The 21091-nt window shown below is 39.2% G+C and overlaps 1 pseudogene; it reads right to left on the minus strand.

Annotated features, from left to right (window-relative positions):
* Positions 1-6334, minus strand: part of LOC138036831 (uncharacterized) — a 43636-nt pseudogene extending 37302 nt beyond the window's left edge.
* Positions 6335-21091: the final 14757 nt, after the last annotated feature.

Consider the following 21091-nt stretch of genomic DNA (forward strand, 5'->3'; position numbering starts at 1 on the left):
CGCGGGCTTCCCCATTGACGAGTAAAATCTTCTGGCGTTAGACAGAGTAAAATCTATAAGTGTCAATTTGCATTTATGGCGGTGAAAGGGTTAACTCGCCTCCCGCGTTTGCCCACCAACTTAAATTCGGGTTTCGTTGTTTACGCGACCTTGCTCAAGAAAGTACCGTCACGGTACGTTTACCAAGTCGTCCCACCACGCAATAGCTCTGCCAGGTCTTGTCCAAAATCGTCGTTCCTTGTATGGTTTGTATCACTTCTGGGCTCGTCGAGAACCCTAGGATACTAGTAATGGACGTATTTTATTCCTTACCCGTTAAAGTCCAAATAAGCTATAAAACTAGATACTATGTACAATAATATGGCTATTGGCACTTCGTTCGCCATGATGTAATGTTGAAATGACATAACAATCATGACGTCACCGTTTTCGAACAGTTCCGTTTTTAAAAGGTTTTTCGTCCATATTAATACGACAAGGTGGCGTTTTAAATTTCTTTCACTCCGGAGACGGTTTTCAAAAACTTCCGTTTTCGGTGGCTAATATATCCGGCTTTGTGCGGATTAGTGTGGCCGGAAGGTCTAAGTAGACAAATAAAGTTGCGTTTTCAAATTTCTCCGGCATAGAGGGGACGGGGCCTGAGAAAAACCAAAAATTCAGAGAAAACATAAACATTAATCAATAAATAGATCAATATTCTCCATATCTTATACAATACGTTTTCAATATGCAATATATACAATCCACTGTTACATGTACCGTGCAATTTATCGTTTTTAATGGCAATGAAATGACTAGCCGAGAACACCAATTTCAAAAACTATTAATAAATATCTCGATGCGTATTTGCCGCTGTAATACACACAAGTGCTGTCTAATAATAGGCTGATTCAGTATTTTAACCTAATCGTTTAGCAAATTAGAGGTATTGTTGTATTGTTATAACTCGGATTGACTCGTTGACAAATTGATACGCAAAAAACTCTAATATACAGCTGTATATATGACAAGACATAACAAACATCTTGATATACTACTGCACATGTGTAGTAAGCAAGCCTAAAAGCGAAGTTCTTCATGTAATTATTACTGATTTATGTTCTACTTTTCAATGTTTTCAGAAATGTTTACAACTAGTCTGCCTACCATTGCTCTTGATTTTTTCACCTCTCCGTCACCTTTATTCAACTTTTTTTCTTGCCCTTTCTTCCGCTGCTCGGCAGTATAATTTTGCTTCTTTATTTGAGCCCTTGCTTTCTCTTTCTTGTTTGTCACTGATACCTCCCCTATTTTCTCGTGCTCTCAGTCGCTCTTTTTCACGTTGAGCATGGCTTACTTGTCGCCTTCTTACTGTTTTTTTTTAGCTTGCTTTTTAGTTAGTTGCCATCAAAATCTTTGCTTTGCTGAACGCAGTGTCAAATGCAGTACGCTGGCCATACACTTTCCCGCCAAAAAACGTGGGTTCCAGCAGTGCGACATTTCACGAATTAAGTTGAACGTAACGGACAGACGTAAGATGAAGTAAACCAAAACTAGAATTTCTCGCATCCATGGGTTACCATATTTTCTTTAACCATGGTGCCCCGCTATGACACAAGGAGGCAAAAGGACAGGGCAAACGGCCGCTTAATTTGACCAAAAAAATTTGATAATGAAATCCTTCACGAAGCACTAAATAGAATTGACAGCTTGTTTCCCTGAGGAAAAAAATCCTCAAAAAACCGATTTATTATGGAATATATTCATAGTCGTTCATTTTGCTGTGCGCTTCTTTTGTGCTCTATTGATATCGTTAGCAACGTCATCTTGGTTGGAGATCTGATAGCGAGCGCAATTAATTTGGGGAAAGCAACAATTGCAGGGATGAGTGAGATATTAAAGAGATTCAGTATTTTCGTTTTGATGAAAATTAAAGAAAATTGTTTAATTTTGACTCACTCTCTGCCAGTAACTTTCAAATATGGAGCAAGTTGAATGCTATTGTTGGCCGTCGCACAGCGAAGGTCTTACTCCCACCATTTGGATCCATCACCTCGTTGAACGGTTGCTCTCTCCAGACTGTGATCGCCACTCTTACCAAGATGCCGACGTTCGAATTCGTTCAGTGAAAGCGTTTGATCTTGATCTCGTTTCAGCAACGGAAAATAAGGGAACTATTGAATTACCACATTTATTTTACTGTTTTATTCATTGGATACTAAAAATGGAGCTTGAAGTGATAAAAAGATGAGTTAATAGCAATGTTTGTTATGAGAATATGAGATCTTTCAACTTTTTAAACTTAAAAAGCAGTACGGAAACTATTACAAATATCACAATATGGTATTTAGCGTAAAGAAATTAAGTATATTTACTTGTACATTTGCAGAGGGGATAAAGTTCAATTGAGATTATTACCTGACCAAAAGGCGTGCGGAGTTGACAAATTGATTGAAGACATGACTGGACTTGCTGTTGCGAAAAGACACAAAGACGGAATTTTAGCATGTACTGTTATAATAAAGCGGAAAGCCATTATTTTTCATAGCAACGAACAGTGATTGGTTTAGAATTCTCACGCGTACGTATGCTCTTTCCCGCTCTTTAAATTCTGATTGGTTCACCGCGCTCTATGGACCCGTTGCCATTATTCAGAGTGGTTCCCGTTGTAGGACGCATTACATTGCGTTCCATTGATTTGAAAGCGTTTGAACTTTGGATCATGCAACAACGTTAACCGCCGATGCCAGTAATGCTAAGACAACTTATCTCAAATTCAGTACTCTAGTCCATGCTTGCTGGAGCCCTTGAATGGTTTACCACTTTACTTTCCAAAAAGAAAGCTTGTCAGGAAACGGCCTTGTGTTGATGTACGATCCAACTATACCCAGTGCCCTAGGTCAAGTTCTGTTTCTTTTTTTTCTGTCGTCGTCAGACAATCAGTTCGATACTAAATGTTTTAACCGAGCCTAAATGTTTTAAAAAGGAACGAATATTTAACCGTTAACAACAGCATGGAATACCGAAACAGCACTAGATAACAAGTTATCTCTAGAAATTGGAGACTGCTGCCAGAACTCAGATGAAGAATGTGCAGATTCATTGGCGTTTTGTATCCCCAATAGCCTCTCATTTCTTAAGAGCTTGCCTATAGGTAGTTGTCACCTGACGTCACAGCAGCCATGTTGGTGCACAGAACAATAGAGAAAAACGTCTTTTAGGAATTTGATTCTATTGTAATGCAAAACATGAGTCATAATTTGCTATTGTTTTGTGCACCAACATGTCCATCTCATCACGTGATTGAAAACTATCTACGGGAAGATGACAATTTTTTTTTTTATTTTTTACAGTAAATATCGCCTTATACAAAAATAAACCCCACCGTCGCTCAAGTAGTTTAAGGGCATCTTACTCCTGCTCAAGAGTAGCATGAAACCGGAGGAAATAATATTTGCAATCAATTTTGTTTTAGAAATTTTCAATCAATATTTGTATCAGGAAAAATGTTTTACAAGCATTCATTTTCACATTAAAATTTTCCGGGCGGCGCCATCTTGAATAATTGTGACGTGTAACAGATCTTTGAAAGAAGATGGTCCCAAAACACAGGAGACACAGGAGACATTTACCAATTAGACTTAACTATCCATGTTGTCACACCATCTACAATCAGTTTAGCGACTTGAAGTTCTACTTACATGACGGAGACTGTGAAGAAAATATCAGTCCCCAAAACTGTGCATTGACTACCATTTCAACTGCAAAAAAATGAAAAATTCCAACCCAGACTTTTACACTGACGCAATCCAAAGAGCCAAAACGACAGTCTAAATAGGCCGCCTCTTCGGTCTGTGTATGACGGAATCGTACAGGAACTATATTTCTGACCAAAAAAACAAGTCAAATTAAAGCCCCAACCAAAAGAATCAATGAACACACTTATGGCAACCTGATTAATGTTTTAAGCTGAGGACTTATAAAACCGAAAAGAGAGGCATTTAAAAATATTCCATGCGCGTGCCTTGGACATAGTAAATAGCCTACGATACACGTTGCCATAAAAAGATAACAATGGTCTACGTTGTTGAAAATAGACTTCCACCAGTTATTACCCTAAAATATTTAAGACGTCTATTCTTACAACATGCGGCTTTTTACGTCAGGAAATTTTCATACTGATCAAAAGTGAAATTGAAAAGAGGACTTGGCTTTCTTCGATCCAGAATTGGCGTTTCGTGGTGGAATGAGGTCAGTGCTAAAGATCACAAGGTAAGTACACTAGATCAATTGTTCTAGAAGAAAATTCATAGTGTCTTTTTCCATATCTTTGAAAAAAAAAACTTGCACTTCGACTCTAGCTGAGCTGATGAGCTCAGAAACAAAGAAATGTTCAGCCAGTAAATGTATCTATTCGTTGTTTTCCCGTTTTTCTTTTCCATTGATTTTTAATTTGGTAAAGTACTCTGGGCTTTATTTAATCGTGTCACAGTTGCAAAAATATAAAAAAGCTATTTGCAGCCCATTCTACCTTAATTTTCTTTTTCTAATGTATGGTTAAAATCTCGAAGTTCACAAATTGCCCTCTGTCACCAAGTTGAGCTTCCTTCAAAGAATAAAATGCTCCGCCCGACAGGCATTTTTCATTATTAAATGAACGAATGGGAAAACCTCTATCAGGTTTAATAAATACTTACCAGAAGCCAGGATAAGCCACCTCAGAATGAAATTTCTTTTTCTCTCCATATTTCATTCAGTCTTAAAAGAATAAAGAAGGTGCCTTTCTCGTCTTATGTTTGATTTGCATAATTAACCCACAGGAATGTGTTGACGAAAGGTAAGGGGAGGAGAGGAAAGGGAAAGAGCGAAGGGGAGGGGAGGGGGAGGGGGAGGGGGAGGGAAAGAGGAACAAGGGGGAGAAGGGAATGAGATGGGGTGTGGTGTAGAACGAGCGAAAATAAGGATACGTGGCGAAGGGAGAGCAAAGAGAGATAAGGAAAGATCGGCCAAAAAAAAAAAAGAAAAAAGAAAAAAGAGGAAAAAAGTAGACGTAACACTTCAGTTGCCCTTTTTTTCCCAACAAAGCAAAGCGAAAAATATCTAACACGTCCATGTCTAGGGTGTTCACAGGGTACGTTTACGTCAATTTAGGGAGCTTACGAAACGAGGACGACGACCGCTACGAGGACTTCATTGAAAAATACGACTTCGCGTTATTCATATCACTACGAAACTATTTCATGTCGTTTCGCGTTAAAAATGTGTAGTAACTGTCGAGGAATTAAACTGGTATGAGTGAGTTGGAAGCGTAGAGAGAGAACTGAAAATTCTTCGTCATGTGCTAACGTCCTCCACAGAACCTTGAATTTGGTTATTTCACGTCGTCATTTAAAAGATGACGGCAAAGAAATGTACCAAAATGTAAAACGCACGTGCAGAGCCATTGTTTTTGCTCACTAAGCCTGTTGTTTTGTAGCGTCGTCGTTGCAGTCGGCGTCGTCGTTTCGTAAGCTCCCTAAATTGGCACATAAGAGGCAAATGTTGAGCTGCGTTACTCAGTAGAAAAGGTCACGGAGTTAACATGTTTGTTTTTTCTATAATAATAAAGAAAAAAATTTGCTCCTAAAATATAGTTTTTTTGACAGTCGCCCGGTATTCCATGAAACACGAACTGAAATGGACGCTGGTTTTAGAACATATCTTTCTTCGCCTTCTTTGGTCAGAAAAGCTAAAAATATTGTCCCCAATCGGCAGTCTTTACTAAGGGATTTACTCCAAAGCCAAGTATATTCGAGAGGTCACGAAACGTGTGTTCTGATCATGAGGAAACGATCGTTGCATATCAAATTGATGGCTTCATTTCTAAGCGATGTACTACCCTAAGGGTATAAATGGCAATAAAAAACCAGTTATGACAGGATTGCAAGCAAGAACTGGCGGAGCTAGTGATGGGATGGCAAAGGCTTTGAGCGTATTTAATAAACGTACTCGGGTTCTTCAGAGAAAATGTCCATGCAAAAATGCAACTAATTTTGAACAGAAACCTTGAGCGTATTCCAGTTATGACAAGCAGGACTTCAGAGGAATACATGGCGACCCAAAAACTGTACAGTTTCGCGTATCACTGCGATCAAGACAAGTCTTTCTGCTGTTGAACCGGCTAGTTCGCTACAGTCTGTTGTACCATGTTTACTTTTGAAAAGTCATCATTGTCAAGATTTACTGTCGTTTCGAATAAAGTAGCCTTAAAATACTGCTGGGCTTAAACTAAGCATTGGTTAAAGCCTTTAAAGTGAGATGCTATAAGTTATTTCCTACCTTGTATGAGAATGTGGACGCTGTGAGCGGTGTCACGATCCAAATGGATCACGTGACGAACACATGAGGAAAAGTGTTTCCACGGTGTCGTCATCAAGGAATTTTTTTCTCGACATGTATTTCCGTGACACCTTTTGTTTCATCGAATCCTAAGAAAACGAAAGTTATGATCTTCCAGAAGAAATATGAAAAACCAGTCTCGGATAAATTTCATTTTCAGATTAACTAGCCTAAAATAGCAATTGTAAATAATTATACCTACCTTGGCGTCAACTTCTCTTCCAACGGAAATTGAAGAGATTGCAAATTGAATTTGAAAGACAAAGTTAGACGATCCTTTTTCGCCACTCGTCGCTTTCTAGTTTTCACGAAAATACCACTTGCTGTAACAAGTAAAGTTTTTGATTCACTTTTCATACCAATCCTCCTATGAGGTATGGGCAGTTTACGAGAAGGATGATTTCAACACCAGGGAAAAACACTTCATTGAAAAAACACATATTTTCCTTTGCAAAAAAGTCTTAACAGTAAATAAACATTGTCCGAATGTCGTAGCCAGGAATGAACTTGGTAGACTTTCTTTGACTGAACTTAATACAAACGTTTTACATTCATTTGCAAAAGATAACAATATCGCCAGACGATGTTTACAACTCTCACTGGACATGCCTGAGAAAACTCAATCAATGATGTCGCTAAAAATTAAAAATATAGCTCTATGATATTAAATATGGACAACAGTAAAACTTTCACTTTTGACATCGTGGAAAATATATTCAAAGCTTCAACTAAGCACCAACTTTCACTCAACGTTAACCGGAAACTGAGGACGGAACAGAGAGATTCCCCCTTTTAGAGATTCTCACTTTTAGTAATTCCCCATTTTTCAGATTTCTCATATTTAGAGATTCCCTTTGTTACAGATTCCTCGTTTCCATTCCTCCATTCCCGATTCTCTCTTTTAGAACTAGCCGCTGGTATGTCGGCTGATAATGTCCACGGCTGAGAGATTGTCCGAAAAATGAATATTTGGCCGAGAAGCGCAGCTTCGAGGGCAAATATGAAATTTTGAGGACAATCTCCCAGCCAAGGACATTATCAGCCAACATACCAGCAAGCCAGAAAGGGGTTTACTTATTTTATAACCCTCTCATTAATTTTCATATCGCGCAAAAACCGCTCGTAAAAAGCCAGTGTTGAATGTGCTGGCGATGCCTCGTATTTTTTTTTTTTGATACATTGTTCAAAATTTGACTAGAAAGTAAGCGTGTCGGTCTAAGAAAAAGAATCAAATCATTCTAATTGTCACTGCGTGTCGAAAACTCGAAAACAAGGCACTTTTTTGCTCACTGAAAAAGAAATTTAATTCAACCATGAAAGACAAAATGTGCAAAGTCTGGATGACAGAGTTTCAAGTGCGGCTGGAATTTCTCTCTCCTTCGAACGGTTGGTTTATTTTATAGTTAGTAAACACAGTGCATTAAATTCTCTACTCTATAAATTGCAGAGTTTTGAAGCAAGCAACCGTGGACAATCTGTCGGTGTACGTTGGATCAGTGACTTGATCTGATCGGCGTAATTACAATTTGAGAAATTAAGTATTTCCCGCACTCGCAAACGCTCTCGCCACAAGAGCAAGCCTGCTAAGCTTCCACTTGATCACTCGTCTGTTATAAATATCTCCAATTCTATTCTGTCTCCCAACGAGATATCCGTTCTCAGGGGCGGATTTAGGGGGGGGGGCCGAGGCGGCCGCGGCCCCCCCTTTCAGTTCGTCGGAAATTTTTTTTTTGTCAAAATATACAATAATTTTATCATTTTGTAAGCAGTCTGTTGGAGCTTTTGATTCTTTTTAGCTAAAGCGTGATTTTTCGCTAATAGTATGACCAAAGTTGTGCGAATAAACTTTCAACTTACAGGCGTTAATATTATCCTTTCGAAATGAGGAAGAAGACTGGATGCGAAATACTTGTCTGCAGTCAACCTATCTTACAGAGACTGTAACAACGTAAAATCTTAATGCCTATATATATAATTATATATTTTTTGTGACTTTGGAGCGAAGAGTCAAAAACCATGCCTCATTATAACCATAACTTATAATTTTATTCAATATGGAATCCTAATACATTACGTTCCAGATTGCACCAGAGTGCATGTAAGAGTACCCAAATTTTCACAATTTTCTGGGGGGGCATGCCCCCAGACCCCCCTAGAAAGTGGCGCTACTGAGGCGCGCTAACGCGCGCTGATTAGTATTCTTGTTCGGCCCGCACTTTCAAAAAATGCTGGATCCGCCCCTGGTTCTCGCACTTGGCCTCACATTCTGTCCTACTCCTAGACACATCTGCCATTCAACTGGCCTGAAATCTAGGCCGACATATACGACTTTGCTCGACGCATGCGACTAACAGAGTACTTCTTTGACGAGAACAACACCACTAATAGTCCAGTCAAATGTGCTCGAAAAATGGGATAACCCTCAACTAATTGCAACAAAAGGTTTTTCAACGGATAACTAAAGAGAAATTATCCCTCTATAACATACTAAAAGTCCCAGAGAATCGAAGTCCGGGAAAGTGCCTAAAATTGCAATTGATTTCGACCCATTGACAACCAAAAATTTCCAACATGGAAACGAGGCTACAGTAAGGTTTTTGACTAAGTCGCCAGAATTTATTACTTTTTGTGGGAATATCAACCCCAAATCATCAGAAATGAAAGACTAGATACCAATTAAAACAACAGGTGTATTAGTTTATTTCAATTCATTCTCGATCGTGTAATTTTGCACAATCCTGCAAATACATATACATAGATAAAAAAAATTGATACTGCATTCTTTGAAAAAAAACTTTTTGTTTTCATTTACTTTAAGAATTACTTTCAAATATAACTTAATGTCAATTCAAATAATAACTGTAACACTTAAGTATTCAAAAATTTACAATTTAGCGAAGGGCAAAACCATAGTTTATCAAGATTCAATTAGTGCGTGAATTTGTCTATTTGTGTACCGCCACCCAAGAGTGCTTGTTGGTTCGTCTCGCCAGTGTCTGGATTGGATTTTGCCGTAAGGCCATGCAGCGTACATTCCTCCTGTTCTATTGGAAAACAATTCTTTTGATTCAGTTGATAGATGCTAGTAGCTTCTAAAGTTATATCAAGGTAAGCTTAAGGCTGATTCAATTTTAAGAGAATCTTTAAACAATCAGTGCTGATCACCTACATATGAGGAATTGCCGTGAAATTAGATTCTGTTTCATGATCAGCCCTTCGAGGCGTGTGAAAGAAATCTCCCCCTAGATATCGCAGAATTCATTCTTTCTAGTTTAATAGAAATCCAATGCTCATATCTAACTACTGCTTCGAAGTAGAAGAGTTTCTTTTTGAAAGCCTATTGTGCTGGCACGATCTTTGCTGACGCTGCTCAAATACATTTTGAAATATGCTAATCAAACTTGCTTCGTAGCATAGTGAGAAAGATAAAATTGTTATAACAATTTAACTATAATTTAACGTTTTTTTCTTTTCATTTCTATATTGCTTAGGCTGGTATTTGGAGTTTTACTCCTTCAATGTGTTCTTATGGATGGAGCGCCTCTAGTTTGCGCGATTTGCGGAGTTGCAGGCTCAGCGCACGAATTTTCCACAATTGGAACAAAGGGAAGTGAAGCTATAAATCGCGCCAGCGGCCTCAGAAATGATTCAATTAGTGTTGCTCCTGGACAGCATGTACACCGTAATTGTCGTCGAGATTACTGCCACCCCACCAATATATCCAAGGATAACAGAAGCCGCGAAAATGCGGGTTCTCAATCTGCAACTATTCAACGCAAAAGAAGTGCAGACCAGACATTCGATTACAAATTAAAGCGATTGTTATTTTTGCGGCGATAAAGTAGATGTTAAATCTGTAGACGTATGTAAAGTGATGACTCTAGAGACTCAAGAAACCGTTTTGAATAAGTGCAACGCAAGGCGTGACACATGGGCAGAGGTAGTAAAAGCAAGAATTTTACACGTACATGATCTCCGTGCCGTTGAAACAGTCTATCATAAGATATGCAATTCCAATTTTCGTACAGATAAACAGGTTTCTGCGTCTTATGCTACGCCCCAGCTTGAAAATAAGAAAGGAAAACGAGGTCGTCCCCAGAATGAGGAGCAAAACAAAGCCTTTTACATGGTCACAGAATATCTGCTGAAACATTCTGATGAGCAAATCACAGTGCAAGATCTGGTAGCTAAGATGAACGAGTACTCAGGGGATTCCGACTGCACAGCTTATAGCCAGACTTACATGAAAGCCTGCCTCCAGAAGCATTTTGGAGAGGAATTGGTTATCACATTCAGTGATGGAAAACCCAATGTTGTAACATTTAGGAACACTGCTGCGGCGATTCTTAACGAGTTTCACTAGATGGAAAAAGACGCCCCCGATGTCGAAACAGAAAAGATGAATATAATCCGAACAGCTGCTGCGCTGATCAAGAGTGAAATCAAACTGGTTGAGACTACTACTAGTGAAACTTACCCTAAAGTTGAGTCCGACGCCGAACAACAAGTTGAATTTCTTCCTGTATCCCTCAAAGAATTCTTGCATGGTATTTTAGCTGAATATGATAACGTTAAACTTGCATCGATAGGACAGACACTTTTGCAGGCAGCGCGACCAAGAATGTTTTTAGCGCCTTTACAACTGGGTCTTGCCGTGCAACTACATTATCACTTTTCGTCCCGGTTTCTGATTGACACCCTCAATTCTCTTGGGTATTGCGCTTCATACAATCAAGTAGAACAATTTAATCAAAGCGCGGCGGTTTATGAGGGGACGGACATACCGGAGTTTAACGGCCAATTTGTTCAATATCCTTCACAGATGATATGAAGATACCCATGTAAAAGGACATTTTTCTTGCAAATAATAAAAATAAGCAAGCATTTGTTATTCAGTTGGCCTCCTTCTTGCAGAAACAAGGCTTTGAGACCCTCAACGCAGATGGAGACGCGGACGTTCTCATTGTTAAGACCGCAGTTGAATCAGCCAACACGGAAGATACAATTCTGGTAGGGGATGACACTGACCTCCTAATACTTCTGGCTCACTACGTGCGGATGGACGCACATCGCCTTTACATGAGACCAGAACCCAAGGCAAGTTCCAAAAAAGACTAGTCTGGTACATTAATGAAATCAAAAAAGACCTCGGAGAAGACGCATGCCGGCATCTTTTTTTTATCCACGCCCTACTTGGATGCGACACCACATCCAGCATATACGGAATAGGAAAGGGCGCGTCACTGAAGAAGTTTGTGAACTCAGAGCACTTCCGTCAGCAAGCACTGCCGTATTCGACAACCTGGCATCGACTGTAGATGAAGTGAAAACTGCAGGTGAAAATGCCCTAGTGTGCTTATATGGAGGAAAGCCGGGACAGACACTTGACCAGCTGCGGTACCAGCGCTACTTGGAAAAGCTAGCTTGTAAATCCAAGTCAATACAGCTTCAGAGTTTACCACCTACTTCTTCAGCGGTGAAGTACCACAGTCTGCGAGTCTACCTTCAAATAAGAGAATGGAAAGATAGCACAGAGGGCATAAATTACGCAGAATGGGGATGGAGGTCAGCAGCGGAACAACTGACACCAATCATGACAGATCTCGCACCCGCACCACAGTCTCTTCTCCAGATAATGAGATGTAATTGTTCACAAGACTGCAGCACCCGCCGTTGCTCCTGTCGCAAAAATGATCTACCGTGTAATCGTGCTTGTGGTCAGTGCAAAGGGTCTGCTTGTACCAACGCACCCGAGCAAATCCCTGACGATGAAGATTCTGATTCCGACTCTGGTTCAGTTGAACAAATTAGCTCTGAAATGCGGTTAAAGCGGAGTACAAAGTAAGATACCCCTCACCCGCTTTGTTATCGGGTGGCAGTCATCGGTCTGTATAAGATTTGAAATTATAGACTTTTGTTAGGAGCCCATGGGACCAATGTCAAACGTTCCATTGACCAACAAAGCAGAATGTTTAGATTAACAGATATTGTGACCTCTATAACTGTTTAGAAACTGAAGATTGATTGCGGGATCGACTTTAGAGGAAAAGGCTTTCTAGTAGCACCATGCAATGTAGCTGGATTATGATCTGGTTTAAATTGATAAATAGAGCGTAAACAATGTGACAATTCTTATCCAGTTGTACGAATAGCACGATTTTAACTTAAACAACAATCCGGCGGCTTACCCGGCCCAAAATTGTTATTGTATTGAGACAATAAAATAGTAGTCGTTATATAAATTGGGTACCCTGTGGTTTTTCATATAAGCTTTGTATGGGAATTTTCTTTTCCGTTTTTCGGGGCCTTCCCGAACTCCGATTCTTTGGGACTTTTGATATGTTGTTAAGGACATCCGAATGAGCCATAATCCGTTGAAAAACCTTTTGTTGCAATTTGTTGAGGGTCTGACCCCAATTTGACTGGACTATAACGTAAACAAACGAGACAGCCCTTTCCATAATAAAAGTACTTGGAACCCTCCTGCTAACAGAGAACAGGCCCTACATACATTTTAGACGCTGTTAAACTTGACATCACTACGTGTAAACCTAAACCTATTTGTGACAGTCTTACCACCTCAGAACTACAGGCAATACGCCGACAAGACATTGTAATAAAACCAGCAGACAAGGGTTCCGGTACAGTTATTATAGTTAAAACCTGGTACATTGACGAATGCAACAGACAACTTAACGACTCTAAATTCTACCGACGCTTTAATGAAGACATCACTGTTGACATACAAAAACGAGTAACGGTATACCTAAATAGAATTTACACTGACAACCTCATTGACGAGAAGACAAAACAATACCTCATACAACCTAACGTAAAACCAGTACGTTTATACATCCTTTCCAAAGTACACAAGCCCGGTAACCCAGGACGCCCCATTGTTTCATCCAATAGTCATCCCACTGAACGCATATCCCATTTTATTGACCACCATCTTCAACCTCTTGTCCACAAACAATACCATCTTATGTTAAAGACAGTAATGATTTTCTCAATAAACTCCTTACCATTGGCAAATAACCGTCTAATTCATGATTAGTAACACTTGACGTCTCATTATTATGTAGATATATTTTACATAATTAAGGTATTAACGCTTGTGATCATTTTTTTACGCACTGATCCTCAACACCATTCCTATTGGCACTATTTGCGACCTCATCCGCATGATTCTCACCATGAATAACTTCACTTTTAATGACAGCCAGGACCTTCAAATCCACGGCACAGCTATGGGCACTAAAATGGCACCCTATTTTGCTAACCCCTTCCTTGGGCTTTTCGAAAATAATGCTCTAAGAAACGCCCCATTTCACTCCCATACTTGGTTGAGATACATCGATGAAATTTTTATGATCCGTGGACTGAAAGTCCGGAGAACCTTAAAATCAATTATCTCAACAGCATTTACCCTACCATAAAATTCACTAGCTCACACTCTCCCACCAATGTTCCTTTCCTTGACGGCATTAACGTCTCACTAATTATATAACTAGTGACGGAAACAGAAATACAGACCTATACACGAAACCTACGGACAAACACCAACATTTATTTTATTTCTCTTGTCATCCTGTACACGCAAAAAAAGCCATTCCTTTCTGCCTCGCACTCTGCTTACGACGAATTTGTTCTACCGACGAGACCTTCAAGATTCGTACCACTGAACTAACGACATACCATCTGAAACGAGGTTACAAATGCGACGTTGTAACTAAGCAAATACAACGAGCTGTGGCATTCCCCGCATACATACCCTGCAACCTAAAAAGATAAACAAACCCGAACGCATACCTTGCATAACGACCTATAATCCATCATTTCCAGCCATCTTCAACGTAATAATAATAATAATAATAATAATAATAATAATAAACACTACAATCTACTTTTTTTCCTGTGACCGCTGCAAAAATGCTTTCCTACATCTACCTGTTGTGGCTTTCAGGCGCTCCCCTAAACTTCGAGATCTGCTGGTTGCAGCTAAGGCAACTCATTCTAATTCCGCACTTCCTTCCGGTTCTTTTCGCTGTGGCAAAAACTGCGCTACCTGTCCTTACATTTTCCATGGACTAACCAACTACACATCCTTCTCTACTGCCAAAACACGCTCCACTAATTCCCACATAACTTGCGAAACCAAAAACCTTATCTACATGATTCAGTGTAACAGATGCCCTCCACAGTACATAGGAGAAACTAAACGACATTTAAAAGACAGTTTCAATGAACACCGTCGCATTTTAGATAACGCTAACACCAAATCCAAACCTGCTACAGTCGCAGAACATTTCCTTTCCTCTCCCCACAACATCTCTAAGGACATGCAATTAATATCCACACAAACGCGTATTATTGCGTGATAACAGACCAGTCAGTTTGCACCACGTGACGTAACTTAGCTAATAAATCGCCCGAAAATTAATAGGTGAGTTATAATTTTAATCATATCTCATGAGGGAAAAGTAAGCGCTTTCATCCAGATGTTTGTGCTATATTGGTGGACCACTTTGATCCATGGCAACATGGTGTCTCCATACATGACTCGTTGAGTGAAACGCCTCGACAAATACGGCTCAGAAACGATGTACGGCACAGACCTGAGAATTCAGTGGCAAGGTGGTTTATGAATTTGTCTCCTAAAACATTCCAAGTTCTTGGCTCTTTTCATTGAACGGTTTCGAATATATTTCTTTGGGTGCGTGACAGTGAAACACACCATTATTTGAATCTCTTTTTTCTTGGTCTCTTGCGTGGCATATAATAAGACGTCAGAGACTGTAAAATAGTTTTCCTTTTTTAAGGGAACATATCTTTCCTTATTTAGTTGTAATCTTAATTTACAGCTTCCCTACGTTTCATCGATGCTATCGTCATTATCAAGGCAAACGTTCATGTTAATTCATGCAACAACAAAAATAACGTTTTCGTATATTTTTGTGGTTGCATGACGTAGAACCGAATGGAATGTAAGTTATGTCAGGATGTTGTCTCTTCCAAGGTCACGAGATAACAAAAAGACTGCCTATAAGAAAAAAAAAAGCAAGAATGACAAAGAATTAGCTTTCTATCACCTGAGGAATGACAGATGCTTTCTTTGTTGTATCATTCTTGTGTATGCAAAGAGGGAGGGGCGTGTCAATGTCTTGGGGTAGGGCTGTCCACAAGATACTCCATATTTTGAGAAAGTTGCTCTAAAATTATCCGGGAAAGTTGCTCAAAAGAACTAAATGTTGCTCCAAAATTGTAATGTTGGTATTCATATATTTACCACAACAAGAGGCTTATTACTCAACCAAACAGTAATTTTTCACTGTTTCTGCGTCCTGGCCCGGGTTGTTCGAATCGCGGTTAGCGCTAACCATTGTTAAATACCGTAGAAACCTATTGGTTTTGGTTGCGAGCAACTGGCCCCTGAGCTTTAAATTTGCTAAAACGAGTAACACAACGATCAGACATATCTAAGAACAAATATGACCTCTTTAATTCTACTCACAAAGCATCTTTCAGCATGTTAAAGATGTAATGGCTTTATAGCCTTAGTGTCCTATTGCTTATGCCACCCGGCCCCCTTTTTTGTATCGACCGAGACCACGCAAAGTCAACGTGACTTACAATGTTCAACATGGCGGATGATGAAAGACGTTTCCATGCCCTTTATTTCAACGGCAGTTATTGTGACCTTTCGCACGCGTCCGGACTACCCTAAGGCCTATTCTACGAGCGATCCTTTTTGATTTTCCTAACTTAGGAAAAGTTGACATTTTACGTGATCATTTTAGTCACCATTCTAGTTTTACACACAACCTCGGCAAAAAAATCCCGGAAAGGAGATTGTTTTACTCGCTCATTCCATTCTCATAAGCTTGTTGATTATTAATCAAAAGTTCTTACAAAGATTTCCTCGGCGGAAGAACCTGCCATATATTTTCTTTATCCTTTTAGTGTTTGTTGCAATTTGCCATCAATTTTGCCTCGGATTCCCCTTCTCAATGGATTTAGGGTAAGTGGTCATAGAACTGAGGCATGGGTACGAATTTTGACAAGCAGGTGTCTGGGTACTAAGCCAAATTGGAAAGAAAAGCAGAGAACAAATTTTTCATGGCTGGTATAATTTACAACAATGGGGGAGAAAATTCTTTAATGCGTTGATCGTTTGATATCGCTCTGCATAGGCTGTGAAAACTAAAAATAGGGTGAGGATTGGAAATGGAAAGTAGCCAGTTTATCGAGGAATATTTTCCAAACAAAGATTATCTTCAACTTTTAGTGTAATTAACTCTTCGATGTAGACTGGCGCAATTCCGAAGATGGCCTTGATAAACGCGGAAAGTTAAACCTTAAATTAATCTGATGTAACTTGGGCAACAGAGGTATGGTGTGACAGTGGCGTGGTGCGCGACATATTGGCATCGCGGCAGCACTTAAAACGTGCTGCACTTTATTAAAATGTGAGGCCAGCAAACCATATAATACACTATTACTGACGAGAGCTTTAGTAGCATCGGGACTTTTGAAAAAACTTCCGATTGCGACTGATATTATGCAGGTGGTAAAAAGCCGAGGCAAGATGAGAGTCAAACCGTGACCCAAGATTTCTAAGTTCAGGTTTAGCTTCTATGACTGTGTGACCTAATACTTTGATGCAACTAAAATTATCTTTCTCAAGCTGTTGCCTGGTAAGTAAAATTAATAATAATAATAATAATAATAATAATAATAATAATAATAATAATAATAATAATAATAATAATAATATAACAGAAACTTTGTTTTCACACGATAATGTTTAAAGCTCAATAACTTGTGGGGTCGTGCACAAAGGAAAGCAAATCAAATTAAACATATCAAAACGTATTGGCTTTTGCTGAGATGGGAAAACCGGGGTACCCGGACAAAAACCGCCCGGAGAAGATAAACTCAACCCGCATATGACGCCGGATCTGGGAATCGAACCTTGGCCACACTGCTGGGAGACGAGTCCTCTCACCACTGCGCCATTCCATTTATGCCGAACGATATAAAAAACAGCGCTAAGACCAAGAAGCACTAAGAGGGTGACCTTTTGCGCCCCAATACTTAAGAGAATGTCGTTTTTCACTCTCAGCAGTGGCGAATGAGCGCCATTGTATTGTTTCTATGCGGACAGGAGCGGTCATATGCAAGACATATATAATCGGTGAGCTAGATAGCTGCCGCCTTCTCCGATAGTTTGGGGACGTAAGGAGGTTACTGACTGGGCGAACGTTCTTAAGCGCAATGTCGAGTCCGCACTTTTTCAGCAATGGTCGCAGCAATGCCTCCTTTCAGGCAGATGCAAATTCTCAAGATTCAAATGTCAAGTTGATCATATGTTCGTGATCACCGGCAGCAGTACATCTATGACCTCAAAAACCACCGAGGTGTGCATTGGATTAAAGGGACAAGATCGTTTAGCAACTCTCCTTATAAGATTAGCGACCTGCTCTGGTGATAATTTTTTTTTTTCAATTTTTATTTAATGCCATACCATACTTACATCGCTAGCAATACTAATACTTACACCTACAATACAACATAATTAGTATTAATTCGCTTGAACTGCTTACAATTCTGAAAAAAAAAAAAAAACTAGAACAGGCCAGCTTACTCCTGTCAATAATTTAGGTTCTAAATTTGAAAAGACTTAAACAAAGTAGGCGTGGTTTATGATGTATATGCGCCTTGTTTCTTTTACGTTCATTTTCATTTTCTTTTTTCAGGGCACTAGGGACACGCTGTCAATAGATTAAAAAAAACAACAACAGGGGCTCCCACTTTTTTAGAGCAATTGTAGTTGTATTTTTTTCCATTTCATGGATATGCTTGAAATACAGTAAGAAATCTTTTAATTTTGGACAACATTTTTTCCGTCTACATAGCCAAATATAATATTTAGCATTTTAGCAACAGAAAACGTGTTCCAAACTAAAATGTGTTTTTCCAAAGTTTAAAAATTTCGTCAAAAATTCCCATTTAGAACGGAAAAAAGACAAAATTTGTGAGTAAGCAGTAAAACTCAACTGCAATCTTTTTTTTTTTTAGAGGAAATAACTGTAAATCATCCAAAATGAAGATCTTACTTGTGTGTTGAAAACACAACAATTTACTCTGTGTAAAATTTTACAGTAAAATTCTGCTGGTGAAAATGTTAGTTTTTGCTCGGAGACTACGATTAAGCGTTAAACGTGCAGTTTATAACATGGCAGACTTGACTAACTAAAAAAAAAACCCACAAAATTGCGGAACCGTTTGATAAAAATGTACCCAACCAAACTTTGGCCTAATTGAGAAGGTATAATTAACCGAAGCAATATTTTTGCACCCTGGTCTATTTATAAATTCAGAGCCAAACAAAGAATTATGCAACTCGCTTAGTGAACAACGTTGGCCTAAGTGAGAAGGTGTAATTAACCAAATCAATGAGGGTGCAAAAATTTTGCACCCTGGCCTATTAATAAATTCAGAGCCAAACAAAGAATTCTGCAACTTGCTTAGTGAACAACGTTGGCCTAAGTGAGAAGGTGTAATTAACCAAATCAATGAGGGTGCAAAAATTTTGCACCCTGGCCTATTAATAAATTCAGAGCCAAACAAAGAATTCTGCAACTTGCTTAGTGAACAACGTTGGCCTAAGCGAGAAGATATAATTAACCGAAGCAATGAGGGTGCAAAATTTTTGCACCCTGGCCTATTAATAAATTCAGAGCCAAACAAAGAATTCTGCAACTTGCTTAGTGATCAACTTTGGGCTAAGTGAATTAACCAAATCAATGAGGGTGCAAAAATTTTGCACCCTGGCTTATCTATTAATAAATTCAGAGCCAAAACAAGAATTCTGCAGCTTGCCTAGTGATCAACTTTGGCCGAAGTGAGAAGATATAAATAACCAAATCAATGAAGGTGAAAAAATGTTACAACCTACCCTATTAAAAAATTCAGAGCAAAGCGAAAAATATCACAAGACACAGGCATACTGCTTAGTGATAACTTTGGCCTAAGTGAGACGGAATAACTAAACAAAACAACGTGAGTGCAAAACTTTTGTATCCATCACAACAGCAGTGTGCAAAAATTCTGCACTTTACTTGGTGTTAAACAGTCCTAGTCAGACCATACAATAACCCAAATCGACGAACGACCCTGCTGAAAGATATTGTGCAAACAATTATGTGCATGATGGAAACGAGTTCACGCAATATCCGGTTATCGTACGACTTAGTAACACATTTGTAATCGACCCCGTATTGAGAAAACTCTGAGACTTTAAAAGCATTAGATACCATCGTAAACCTTGTAAGGCATCTGTTTACTGGTTTTGATCAATGCCGTATTAACAGTTTTACATGTGAACAACTATTCTGCAATCGCACCCTAACTGTACATGGTTGGTTGTTTCAGTGTACGCACTTTATAGCGAATAGCTACTTGAGCATTGCCGATCAGGAACGCCGAGAAAGAAACGCCGGCAACAAAGGAAATCAATTGAACACCGCGTTTTCGCGTCGCGCAAACATTACACCACACAAGAACTTTTATTATTATCTATACGCTTGCAAAACTGTAGTTTTTATAAACATTTACTCTTCGATCGAACTGACTCTTGTCTTCGATCGAACTGACTTTTGGTTTCGATCGAAACGAACTTCGATCGAAACGACCGTCGATCGAACTGACTTGCTACCGGTCAGGACTTGGTGACTACTAAATTGGATGGCGTACTTAGCATAAATCAGAGTAATCAGAACGATAGCACGTTCTGATTAAGATACTGTAACATAAAAAGCACTGAAATACTGGTGAATTTATGGAAAGTCTCTTGCATTTTCTTGGCCTATTAAACTTAAATACTTTTCGGCTAAATGTTTCCGAGTTGTTGGGAGCAGCTTCATTCCATCGGTGAGCTCAAAGGAATGAAGGACTATGCATTCTTTTGGGAGCATTTCACTCCAAGGATCATTTGACCGCGGAATGTTCTGAGGAGTCCACTTTCCTTTGTATGTTCCCTTCCAATAATGAATTCGGAATTCATTTGCTGAAAGGTCTTTAACAACTCCAATAACTGGCTCCTTGTCCCAGTTCGATAACAACACTGCAACAAACGCATCAACTTGAAGTCCATCCAAAAATCCATCGACGTAATCCACTGAATTTTCGCGTTCCCTTGGGCCTCGATACCTTCCAGTATAAATCTATAGAGGAATTGATACAATGATGAACCAGTAGAATAAGAATTACAGGTAGGTGACAGATCAGTCTTTTTGATGCAGCGAATGTCGCAGAGGTTGACAGTTGGTACTGTCTTCATTTCCACAAACTCAGGCCTGTACCAACGAGACCTGTCCTCGACCTTTATGAATGGGGTCTTCAACTTTTTAACGTCGGAAGCGCTTATGAAATGCTCTATTTCACTATCTTTATAAGCTTCAATAGAATTTAAAAACTCGCTATAATGATATATAGGTATATTCCATTTTCTTGCAATCACTTCTACTGACGATAAACCAAAGTGGTTTCTTTCAGCCAACGATGCCTTTATCATTCGCGAGACCCGTATTAACAGAAATCATTCGCGACAAATTTTCAGCTTTAGACCTTATTTTATCAACTATGATAAGATCAACTTTCTTATCTAAAAATTCCGTCAGTTGAGCTCCGGATTAAAAAATGAACTTTTTAATCCTCTTTGATAGTTCAT

Source organism: Montipora capricornis, unplaced genomic scaffold (genome assembly GCF_036669925.1).
Source record: "Montipora capricornis isolate CH-2021 unplaced genomic scaffold, ASM3666992v2 scaffold_505, whole genome shotgun sequence".
In the NCBI taxonomy this organism is placed as follows: domain Eukaryota; kingdom Metazoa; phylum Cnidaria; class Anthozoa; order Scleractinia; family Acroporidae; genus Montipora; species Montipora capricornis.